This window comes from Falco peregrinus, chromosome 10 (assembly GCF_023634155.1).
Source record: "Falco peregrinus isolate bFalPer1 chromosome 10, bFalPer1.pri, whole genome shotgun sequence".
NCBI classification, from domain to species: domain Eukaryota; kingdom Metazoa; phylum Chordata; class Aves; order Falconiformes; family Falconidae; genus Falco; species Falco peregrinus.
Genome location: NC_073730.1, coordinates 7837196 through 7849845, shown reverse-complemented (window position 1 = coordinate 7849845; position 12650 = coordinate 7837196). Strand labels below are relative to the sequence as shown.

At 44.2% G+C, this 12650-nt stretch overlaps 1 long non-coding RNA gene across 1 annotated transcript; it reads right to left on the bottom strand.

The window, feature by feature from the left end:
* Positions 1 to 872: 872 nt before the first annotated feature.
* On the bottom strand, positions 873 to 7326 carry LOC129785254 (uncharacterized). Its single transcript, XR_008749030.1, has 2 exons — positions 3957 to 7326; positions 873 to 3080 (listed from the first exon to the last, which is right to left on the bottom strand). It is a non-coding gene; the product is annotated as an uncharacterized LOC129785254 (long non-coding RNA).
* Positions 7327 to 12650: the final 5324 nt, after the last annotated feature.

Below are 12650 nucleotides of genomic sequence, written 5' to 3'. Positions count from 1 at the left end.
CTGTAAGGAGGAGTTCATTTGGATCAAAAGGGAAAAAAGAATCAAGAAGAAAATTCAGGGTGGGCAGAAAACTGGCTGGGCCTGGCAATCAGCAGAATGAAGCCCAACTGGCGGTCCATTACCAGTGGCATCCCTAAGGGATGGGGGGCACTGGGACCCATATGGGATGTCAAGGCCATTAAACATGATGGGATGGAGCAGTCTCAGCCAGTAGGCAGAAAACACCGAACAGTGGGGGCAAGTCCCCGTGCTGGGAGGACGGGGCTGCTTTTCAGCCCGAGTCCAGCAAGTTGACAGGAGCCTCGTGACATTCTGAAGGAAACACCTTCACTGAGCCGCTCTGGTTTTGCCTTTCGGTGCAAAGCTTCCCACAAGCAATGCAGCAGTTGCCAACATGGACACAACAGCCAGGACCTTCAGGAGATCACCCAGCTCCAAACTAGATATCGTCCAAGACAACAATAGCAACAAAGCAGGTTTTAAAAGGTCACAGTATAAGCCCCCTGAGCTTATCGTTACACAGCATTTCTGAAATGCAACAAGACAGAGAACACATACATGCACAACTATATAGTCTAATTACATACAGTACTGTTCAGGATGCATTCTGTATATTTCACATTGCTGCATTTCTGCTGCTGCTTATCAGATATAGCTAGGAGCTATCTCTCAGTAATTTACTGGGAGATAGGAAAGACTAGAAATGAAAAAAAAAAGTCAGAAGAAATCAAGATACAAGGCCAACACGAAGCTTTCCAGTACTTGCATCTCTTTCGGCGTAGTGAGCCAGATTATTTTAACATCTGATTTTAGCACTCTGATATCCAGAATCTGGTACGGACAAAAGTATCGTTGTTATTTAAAATTAAATATTAACTATTCATTTAATATTTATTAAAATATTAATTTTTTAATGTTCTACAATGAAACAAAAATACATGAAAACTGTTTTTATTCAAATACCGCTCTGACGCTAGCAAGTCCAAACTCCATCTAGCTGGGTCCCGCTTCACAAGAACCTGAACAGAAACAGAAGATATTGTACATAAACCCAAAATCCGGATGAAACAAAACAGCAAAGAGTAAAGAATGAAGCAGGAGCAAACATAGGGCTTTCTAGGGTTTTTTTTTCTCCTGTTTTAAGAAACCGTGGAGAAAGGGACAAGGTTCTCAAGTTCCACCCACTTTTCTAGAGAGCATCTAGTCCCAGCCACACACCTTTCTTACGCCAGGTCAAGCCCGTTTCACTAATATCTTAGCAGCATCTCATCTGGAAGAAAAGAGCATGCAGAGAACACATCCACAGTAGCTTCACAAAGCACTAAACCTTATCAGAGAGGAAAAGCATTCCCAGGCAGCCGTCTCTGCAGGATCAACCAAGTGATGCACAGGGGCAGGGATCTTCTCACAGGGAGAAGAGCCACCTGTAATGAAGTTCTGCTTTTGTAGAAAGAGAGAGTCCCTGCATCACCACAACAGCTTTTCATCTGGATATCAGCTCCTGTGAAATTAAATCCTGGTGCGCTGGGGAAATGGTCCATGGAGAGGTTATTAGTTCTATTTGACTATCTGGAGGGAACTCACTTATTTCCTCTGTAAAGGAACAGAAAAGGAGCCTGGAATTCAGATTGTAGCACAATTTCTTCTGGAGCCGATCCTTGAAACTGCCACTTTCCTTGACAAGTTGGCTGTGTTCATAAGCAAGTGCATTTTAAATTCTGTGTTTCCTAACATTTTGCAAGTTTGAAGGCTTTGCTCTGCGCCTCTCCCTCCCGTAGCGGTTCCATGGAGATGCACCTGCAACTGGACATTCCCTGGGACCGCAGTGTTCACCTCCTTTATTTCAGTGCCATAAAACAAAGGACTGTCCTGTTTTCACAGCTTACACCGCTCCACATTAAAAGCTTTCTGGTGGTCCCAGCACACCTTTTGTAAGGCAACCGACCCAAGACGCCAGCGAAGCATCACCTTGCCATCAACTGTAGGAAAGGAGCAGTCTTCTGTTTTGGTTTGGTTTTTTTTGTTAGTGGTACTTTGTTGATTTTGTGAAGGTTTTTTTGTTTGTGTGGTTTTTAATTTCCCCCTCCCCATCTTTCATTCCCTTCCACTATGAACACATCTTTTTGCTTACCCTGTTCCTTGTATGTTTACAGATGCTGCCTGTTTCAAAAGGAACAGAGGCTTTTCAGCACTGCTAGGTGAAACCTTTCCCTTAAGTCATCATTAGAAGCAGCTTTCAGTACCAGCCCCCGCTGGGATTTGCTGGCAAAGCAGAATGAAACAGGTAGCAGGGAACAGGAGCTGAGTGAGGATGAGAAGTACGAAACCATCTACCCACACAAGCTGCTGGAACATAAGGCAACCACAGGGTAGGAAAAAGCTCAGTTTTACAAGTTAATAGAAGCAGGTAAAGTTGGAGGACCAAAGGACACATCCACTGGGTTCAAGGGTTTTTTTTCTAGCAGGTTGATTGGGAGCATTGAAGCTTATCGTTGAGGTTTTCCCTGGTATCAGCTTCGCTCTCCCTTGCTGTAAGTGAAGTTGTTCTCCCTCCATAAGACTTGTCATTACTTATCCCACAGGTCACGATTTCCCAGCTCTTTCCCATTTCTGGCTTTTGAAATGCAGCATGCAGAGCTGGATACATTCTGCCAGCCTAGACTTCACCACATAACAGAGCAGTTGTATCTCCTCTGACCCCCACAACTTGCACATGACACTCCTATTAATACTTCCAGGAATAAGATTTCTCATTAAAGGAACATCACTCTGACTCATTTAGCTGTGATTCACTATGAGCCCTAATCCCTGCCTGCAGTACTGCTTGCCTAGGCAGCTGTTTCTCTTGGTTTTTTTGATCAGATGTTTCCTCCCTAAAGGTAATGTTTGTCATGAATTTCATCTCGCTAACCATTCTTTTAGTCTAGATCACTTTGAACTCAAAGCCTGCTCTACAGAGTGACTGTAAGTTTGCTCCCAATGGCATCCTCTTCCTCAGGCACTGCAAGATGTCCTTTCCTGTGGGAGCCAAGGGATTCTTGGAGGAATACCGTACCACCCAGTGCAGAGAGCCTGCAGGACTAGGGAAAAGAAAAAAAGAAAAGAAAGTCCACTCTCTGACAGTAAGCCCAGGGCAACTGCTCTTTGAGGAAGGCTCTTCCAGTAAGTGTGATCCCACTTTCTAAGCAAATTCAGTTCGTGTTGCTTTGACAGCGGTGTCCTGAAGGATGGCACCAACAACTGCAGTCGACAGGCATCGCACTAACCACCCCATCGCTCACCCACCCAGCAGCTATTCAGCCCAGAAGGAAGATTCCCCTTGGATGATCCACACTCAAAGGAAGCAGGCTCAGCGTTCACCCTTGTCCCATCCAAACCATCATAGCTTGCCCCATCCTATCTGGCAGTTCAAAAGCCTTCAGGATCTTATCGGCATAGACCTTCCCACACCCAAAGCACGGCATACCAACCCAGAGAAAAGGCTTGGTTTTTTTGGTTTTTTTTCTTCTTTCAAAACCATTTGATAGCAACACGAGAGTGCCAGCACAGCAAACACTGACCAGCTGACACATCTCCACTGATACAGGGCAGGACAGCTCAGACAGAGCTAACACGTGCTCTGCAATATGTTCACTGCTGTTTTAAAACGGGAGATTACACCAATGCCCCATTCAGAAGATGTCAGACTGTGTTGGCACATGGTCACAATGTGTTGCTACATGGTAATTTTCCCCTCAGCCCAAATATCACTAGCTAACGTGCTGGCCAGCCACTGCAAGGTAATTCCAGGCAGAAAAAAAAACCCAAAACCAAATTCTTTCCCTATTAAGTCTGCGTAACAACATAAACCAGAATTATTTCTTTTTTTTCCTTGTGCCACAGCTTTCTGCAAGGAGACAGGGGTTTAAGACGAATACATCAACCCCCTACTTCCTTAACACTAGCTGCAAATTCACCTGTCTCCTCAATGCTGATACATTTTCCTTCACAAGTTTGCATCCTTTGACATCTTTGCAGTCCCTCCATGTTTCTGCTGCTGTTTCTCAGCAATAGATAAGAAAACTTCAAAACCTGGCTCTGCGCTGGCAATAATGAGATTCAAAAGAAAAGATTTTTTTCCAATCTTTCTACATAAAAAGGCCTGAATCAGAGCCCAGCAGTGCACAAATATTACTCATGTCATTGACACTAAGAAAAGGGGAGCTGTGAATAAAAAATGTTAAAAATGAACACAAGGAGCATTGTTTGCATATCAGAAAAATTAATCTACATAGAGAAGTGTAAGAGCCTGCAATTCAGAAAGCAAAGAATTAGGACAGCCCAGCTGAGAATAATTTTCTAGCCAGTTAATTTAATTGCATAAATCATTCCTTTGTTAGCAATAAAGAGATATAATTAAAATGAGATTGCTTCTCATTTCTATTCTCTGGAAACTAAAGGAATTGATTTTGGGGAAAGCATTCTTCCAAATACCAGATCGGCAAATTACATTTACCTTTTTAGAAAGGCTAAATTATTTTGCGCTAATATCATGGAGGGTTTAATTAATTATAGATCTGCCATATGATCTTAAAGAAATAATTTACTTAATGCCCACAGAACAGAAGTTTGTAAGTGCATGTATCCCTCTGATAGATGGCGTGGAGATTTTTACAAACAGGTCAGAAGTTGAACAGGTGGCTGTCAGGAGAAACGTGAGGAAATATAGGAAGTGTTTAAAATGGGGGACAGGTTTTTTAAGAGACATTAAAGTACTGCTGCCTATTTATTGGCACGTACCCGGCTTACTGCTCTTTGAACCCCTCCAAACTGGTTTCCTTGTAAATATTGTGGATAGAAAACGACAGTCATTACAAAGATTCAGGGCTCAATAAGCATTAACAGGTTAACAACAGAACAACAGCCAGAGAGAAAAAAAAAAAAAAAAAACGGAACAGCGTGAAGCCCACCTATTAAAACAGAATATTGCTTTTACCGAGTATTGCAGGGGCTGGCCACAGCCAGGCTCTTAACATGACTGTAACATCTAAATACAGAAGTCTGACACACTGTACATCATCCTCTGGATGCTCTGCTTGCCCCTCAGAGCCAGAGGCTCACAGATCCAGGGACATCGCACAGGCTGAGCTCCCTCTGCTGCACTTGTGGCCAGCCAGACAACGGGGTCTCCAACAGAAGGGTCTGCAAACAGCCTGCGCTGCACACATACTGCACACCACAGCACTGCAGCTCAAGTCTAAAGACCTGTAGCAAAAACAAAGGCCATAACATGACGGAGCATCACCAGCGCTCCAGCTTTCACCCACGGAAATGCAGAAAAGTGTTCCTAGAAATAAGCAAAATTCTCTCCCAAATCTTCATACGCCCTCAGCTCACATACCGTGCTAGGACGGAGTAACACAGCAGCAGCTTGCAAACTAGTCCCCAGGTTTCACTCCTTCGAAGAGTAAGAACTCATCCACCCCAAATGCATTTATAAAGGTACATACATAATATACACAGCATCATTTGGGATACAAGGAGAGGGTGGTAAGAGAAGGCAGGGAACTAGTTACCATGCAGGAGACTTCAGATACAAGGGCAGGAGGAATTCTTTGTCTCCCACTGCAGACAGCTCTCCCCTCCAACAGCAGCCCCCAATGCAAAGCTTGCTCTGCCCTGCCTGCCAGGGGCTACAGAGGCAAGAAGGGTGATAGAGCGAAGGGTGTTGCTGCTACAGGCAGAAGGCAGGGAGCAGAATCAGTTTCCTTTGTTGCACAGGGGTGAGGTCTCCCATACCTGCTCAGGGCTTCTCTCCTCAATAAAGAGCAGATGCTCCTTTCTACATACTTGAGACCATTAGTAATTTCACGGACTTTTATCATGCTGCCCACTCTCTCAATTGTCCTTTTTATCAAAGGTAAAAACCGCCACCCTTCCACCTTCCTCCATCAGAAACTTCCCTTGCCATCAAGGACTCTTGTTCCCCACATCTGAGCCCCTTCAAAGGACTACTAGGTACAAATTTAAGTCAGGCTACTTTGATGAACTCTCCAAACAGCCACAGAAGGTTTTCTGCAGTTCTCAGATGGGCACTAAGCTGCATCATTTCCAAGGAGGATGCATCCTTATGCTGTAAACCCTGCAGGCTATGCAACACCTCAGCCACATACCTGCCTGGTGGCTCTGCTCTCAGTACCAGCTCAGCCCAGCCCTCTCTGGGGTCTATAGGAAACCAGCATAACTGTAAAGTCATTCCCATCACACACACGCTGCCTCTTCCTCAAAAGCTGTCCTTTTCTACGTGCTTTGGAACAGGGGGAAGAGAACAGGAACAGCTTTGTCCCAGGCAGATCATTCCCCACGCAGACTGCTGCACAGTGAGTATGCCCATCACTAGAGAGGATGCTGTGAAGGATGGCAGGTAAGCTGAGAAAGGAGAGGGCTTTGCATGCAAGAGTTAAATAGCAGATAGATTAGATCTCATCATTTGATATTTCCAGGAAAAGTATTGTGTTGCTATGGAAACCGCAACAGAACCCAGGTTTTCCCTCCTTTTGTTTGTTCATTTTCTACAAACACTGGCCTCTCCCAATCCTCTCCAGTTGGGCTTGCAGCTTGCAAAACAGATTTTTATCTTCCTCCTAATGTCCATTTCTCTTTCCAAGTATGTTTTTCAGTACATTGCCTTTCGCAGTATCACTGTCACAACCTCCAAACTCTTAATTTTTGCAATAAGCACTTTTATAATTTGCTACCCATTAGGAAACTCTGCTCCTAAGCATCTCACTCTTCCAGCTTGGGGAAAAAGGGAGAAAAGCCTCATGGTAATAGAACTGAGCGTTCCTGGGTTTCATTCAGGGAAAGAAAAAAAAAAACCCCACACATACACAATCTCCCTTCTCCCAGAATCAGCAACATGCACCTCTTGTGATTGTGTTTTAGTACTTGTAAGGACCTGTCTTGCTCCAGGCATTGCAGGTGTTCACTCCCAAATTGCTGTACTCCCAATAGCAGCTCTGCCCACTAACTTCCCATATAGCGAGCGAGACCAAACCCAAAAAGCAACTTAAACCCTGTTAGAAATAGACTTTGTATTTGCAGTAGGGTCAGCCAGCCACATCAAAGCAAGGAACACAGCAAGAGACAAAGCAGGATCCTGTGGATTCTTCTGTTAGATAGCTCTGGCCTCGTCAGTGACTATACGTGTACAGCACGGAGGATGCCAGGTGACAATCTAGCAATATTACTACAAACTGGCAAAGAATCACGTACAGGCAGTGATGCTGGAGAAACCCTGGAAAGGTTATTTCACCTTACCTGTTGTACTGTCTCCTTTAGATTATCAGCACCACAGGAACCAAACCAGATTCTGGCCCGTTGGCACTACTACAAAAACCAAAATGACACAAGGTGATGAAGAACAAGGGGAGCAAACCTGAACTCATCAAGTCGTGCACATACACAAAACAAAACCTTGGTCTCTACCTTGCAAGACATCAGTTCAGTTTTCACAAACTGGTACTGGGTTTTGCCACCCTGGAGTCACCCTTCTGTTACTGAACAACGAACCGTACAACAGTAGGAGAGCACCCAAACCTTCTGGGGCTGAAGAGACAGGAGTGTATCGCAGTAGTGCTGACACATACCTACCACCTTTTCCTGCATCCACTGACATCAGGGAAGTCCACCATAGCCAATATTCTGCAAGCGTTTTCATAGAAATGCTGGCACTAAAAATACCACAAATTAAGAGGGTCCCTTGAGTGCCACAGAAGGGGGACCAACTGAGTGAGAAATGCTATCACGTCACAGATAGTTGCCCCTATTTAGAAGGTGTCAAGACATTGAGTGTTCCCTTTTTAGCTTGGCGAAATGAGGCATTTTGCAGGCAAAGATAATTTGGATATTCAGTTTTTCTTGGTTTTATTCCCAGTTATGTCTAGCCATTTATTTTACTCTATTATAATAAGAGGGATTACCCTTAACGTGTCTGATGGAAACACCAGGAGAGTCTTTCCAAAAGGAAGATGCCCCACCAGCTACAAGACTTTGATGCACAGGAGTATTTCTCTGTCAGATTCCGTTTGTTTGTTCTGCACTTCACAACCTCATAGCTTACACACACTTCACCTTAACACCAAAACACAGCTCTACGCGTATGAGCCTTTCACACTCACTCCTAGAGTACTCAGCTGCATAAACCGCAGGGAAGCAACTACCAAGTGCAGGCGCTATTATCTCCTTTCCCCAGACCAGTGCTTACTTCAGCAGCATAAAGGGTCATATCCTTAAGCTGGAAACATCTGTCAGTAAGCTTTGGAGACTCAGCACCAGCTACAGCGCCTGAGCAAGCTTTGCTGAAGGTAAAAGGGCACGTCAAAGCTGAGTCCAACTAATGTACAACGCAACGTGATTTCACGGGTACCGGTGACCTCAAAACACCCTCGTGTTCTCCGGTCTGAAGACAACACCAAGAAAGACGCTGTGGCTTTTTGCAGTTGTTTGGATGGTCTTCACTCAAACCTGACCACCAGTTGCCTGAAATCCTTATATAAAAAAAGGTTTAACTTTTAGTTTACCTGGTCCCGGCTAGGCGTAGAATATACAAATGTCAAGCTGCAGAGGTGTTATTCTGGGGCCGCCGATTCAGCGCGTTTCCTTTGGCTGCCTCAGCCAAGCCGCCGCAGGGACAAGCTTGCATCCACCACCACGGTCCGTGCCACCAGCCCCACCACGTGGCCATGCACACCTGGAGCTCCTCTTCCAGCTCATCCCACAACCCCAGCAGAAACCTCTCACCAAGCGCTGTCGAAAAACAGAAAAACTTCCTCACCTAAGCCAGCCCTCCTCACCCTGCCCAAAGCCTAACAGAAAGGGGGCTTCCGAGACACAGTTCTAGAGATCTTCTTTCCAGCAAGACTGTAAAGGCAAAGCAGGGGACTGACAAGGAGGCTTCCTTCCTTCATAAGGAAAGGAGCAGCCAGACACGCAAGCAGGGGACAAGGTATCCCACAGCCTCTTAAAATTTTGATAGTGTCCACATACACACGTACGTGTGCCGAGCCGTAATCGCAAGTTGCCCACCCATTTCCCATCTTTCCCACTACTGCTTTTTCTGCTTGCAAAGGTACCAAAAGTTGGTTTAAACTCTTCAAAACGTGGAACAACGACCTGTCCTCCCCGAGATAACATATCCTTGTGGGCAGGAGACGCTTGCCTGCCTTTTTAATAGTTTATGGCACGGAATCTGTGCAAAGGAAGGATACTTGGAAATAACAGGAAGCTCCAGCTGTGCTATCCATACAAATATTCTGGACATTCATACATCTGAGCTTGTAAGACGAGGTATTTTCACCTCTGTACTAATGCACAGCACTCCCAGCAATAGAGCAGCTGCATACACAACTGCTGATAAGCTCCATGCCCTCTCCTCTGCTCTACCCACTTCCCCCCACATAAACACTTTTTTTAAAAAAAAATAAAAAATCCTAAGCTAAAACTGTTCAGCTCTAAAGAAGGAGTTGTGGGGACAAGCTATGGACAATCCTAATTAAACTTCCTGCTCCTGGAAAGTGAACTTTGAGCAGTAACCTATACTCACAGTGACCTTCTGGGTAATCTAAGCTACTGCCAGATCTATGCAGGTTCCCTAAAATCAAAACAAACCAAAAAAAAAACCACCAAGAAAAGCTCTACTATGACCCAGACAATGCTAAATCAGAGCAAAGCAAGTGCCTGGGCTCTGCTCTGTATTAATCTGAACTGGTAAAGGTACCTGGTTATTCAAGCATACAAGCAGAGATGTAGAGCCAAGTTCACAGGGTATTTACACAAAGATGGAGTAGACATTAAGTCTCCCACATAGGATAGCACACCCAGATCAGGGCTACATCCTGCCCTGGTTTCCCAAAGATCACCAGAAGCAGTTCACCATATGGCCTTCCACATATGGAAGACACATACAGCCCAGCAAAAGGATTACCAACACGTCAGATACTAAACAAGCCCATCTTAGAGTAAGATACGTGACAATTTTTAGCATCAGAGGGAAAGTGGTTACTGTTTAAGAAAAGGACATTCTGGATCATTATAGAGCTACAAGATTTTTTTTGCTATACCAAAGGAATAGGCAGCACATAATCTACATACGACTATAAGGGAGCTACGTTTCTTCTGAAGATAAAAACCTTTGTCTGGCATATTCAGGTTGACCCTATAAATAGTCCACACAAAAGATAAGCATTTGTAACTGGATCTAGACAACACCTAAACAAAGAAAAGGTCTTGCAGACATTAGGTTAGCTACAGAAATTCAGCACAAGGACTTGCCAGTATGCACCGGATGTTTAGAATACAGATAAAGCCACGTTAATAGCACACATGAATTATTTGACCTTGTATGTTATTGATGCTGCTTGACATCATCCAAATGCTCTCACTGTTGATCTACCCAAGAACAGGCACCAGCACTACAGCAAGATGAAGGCCAAGGTCAAAAGTGGAAGTACAGCCAGTGGTAAGCATGAAGGCTGTACGGAGGTTTCCCAGACTCAGTAACTCAGATCAACTCACAAGACCACTAAAAAGATTCCTGCTTCCCTTTGAGCTTTTAGCTTAAAAAAACTCTAGCATGCACATCTATCAGGAAAAAAAAGAAATATTTTTCAGGTCAGCAATACACAAAGCGGCACATTCCCCAACATACATATTGCTTACAATATTAGTATTTGGGGGTAGGGGTGTGTGTGTGGAGTTTGTAGAGATCAACAGGCTTGTATGGCCAAAGGAGAACAAGGTATCTTTTCTCACATAAGACTTGTGCTAGAAGGAAGTGAGACTACTGCATAGTCACAGTAGAACACATAAGCAGCATTGGTACAATAGGAGAGTCAGGGACTTTGCTCAAACAGCTACAACAAACTAGCCCTGCCTGGGTGGCCAACCAAGATGGCTTGGTTCCATATACACCCAGAGAAGGGGAGACACTATACATATATTATTAGACTAATACATTCATATGGAGCACTCTCACCTCAGTAGAAAGTATGTGTTTGCTTACAAGACTGGAAGCTAAGAATATTTTTCACATTACTCTTTAAACCCAATATCTAGCCACAAATACACTCATGCATGCAGTCTGTATTTCTGTACTGCTAAAGATTTCACCCTGAAATAATCCATGTGCTGGGTATAAGATGTAGTCATGAATACCACTGTTACCAGGGTAGGCTTTTTGTGGGTTTTGTTTTAAAAAAACCTCCTCAAAAGCATCACTTGACCCAAATACTGTGGGGAGCACACACACAGCTAGGCTAGAAGCTAGGTCAGAGTACGGCGCTCAGCCTTAAAGAACAAAAAAAACCCAGAGTACAAAAGTACAACCGGTCAACAGCTGCACTAGCAAGCTGAAGGGGTGGTACAAAGGAGGTAAGACTGGAATTCCCTAAGGCAATACTAAAGCTAAACTGAAACACACACATTAGATCTGAGCCCTCCTCAACACCATCTTGGAATGCTTTTCCCCCTAGTCCTAAAACAGGACTATTTACCACATAGGTAAATAGTGGTGGGAAGCTAACAAGAGCTATCAAGGAATCGGAGATTCACATACATTCAAGATGAGAGAGACACTAATACTGGGAGGAGGATCACTTATCCTTATCTAAGGGAAGAGCATGCAGAGCTGTGCATAACCTTTTCAAAGGCTATTTTCAAGGACCAGCTGCTTCATGGCTTACAAAATATCGTAACTAAAACACATTTGAAACAAGCGAAACCAGCCCACGCAGTGCAGGTCAAGTTTGCTACAAGCTTTATGCAATATATGAAATACATGCAAAAGTATTTAAAAACTCAAACCACACTTTTAAACAGCATTACACCAAGGCAAATAGCAGCCACCGACATTTAATTATTCTCACAGGTAGACCACAGGGAAGGCTGTGAAGGTCTCATTCCAGTAAGTCTAGCCTGGCTATTCTCTTCATGATAGATGTCGAGCTAATTCACTGATTTCACACCAGTGCCTCAAAATAAAGGAGTTCTGCAGTTTTGTTTGATTTCGGCCTCGGCAGAGGGCTCTAGGTGTTTAGACAGAAGTACTAACAAGAAAACCTAAACAAGAAAATTTTGAATAATGCTGCCCTCTTGAGGGAAATTGAGCTGTATTGCCTTAGCAAAGCCATCCTCCCCACGCTGCTAGTCAGGTCACACGAAAACTCCCCAAGCTGCCCTACCGTATGGTTCAAGACGAGTAAGAGTTCTTCAGAAGCAGCAGTAGACTCACACCTAGGAATCAATTATCTGTAGATAAAATATAGTCTTGGTTAATTTTTTTTATAGGTATTTTAGGTACAAACAAATAGGCCACCCTGAAGGCACGAGAACTTAATGGAAATGCATAAGACTGTCCCTAGAAATAAGAAGTTTTGTTTCCTCATGATTTAGGCCTTTTATTTTACCTAAGAGCTGGTGTTGCAAACCCCTGAGAACAGGAACCAGAATCCAGTGTTTTCTTGCTCCTGCAGATTCCTCATCAGGGGACTACACAAGCACGACCTCTCTAGCCTAAGAATCCTGCTCTTCACACGCAGTTTCCTGCAGGACAGCAAGCTTATTCTGTCAAAGTCATCTGCTGGCTGAAGTAATCCTTTGCAGCACCTATTTGA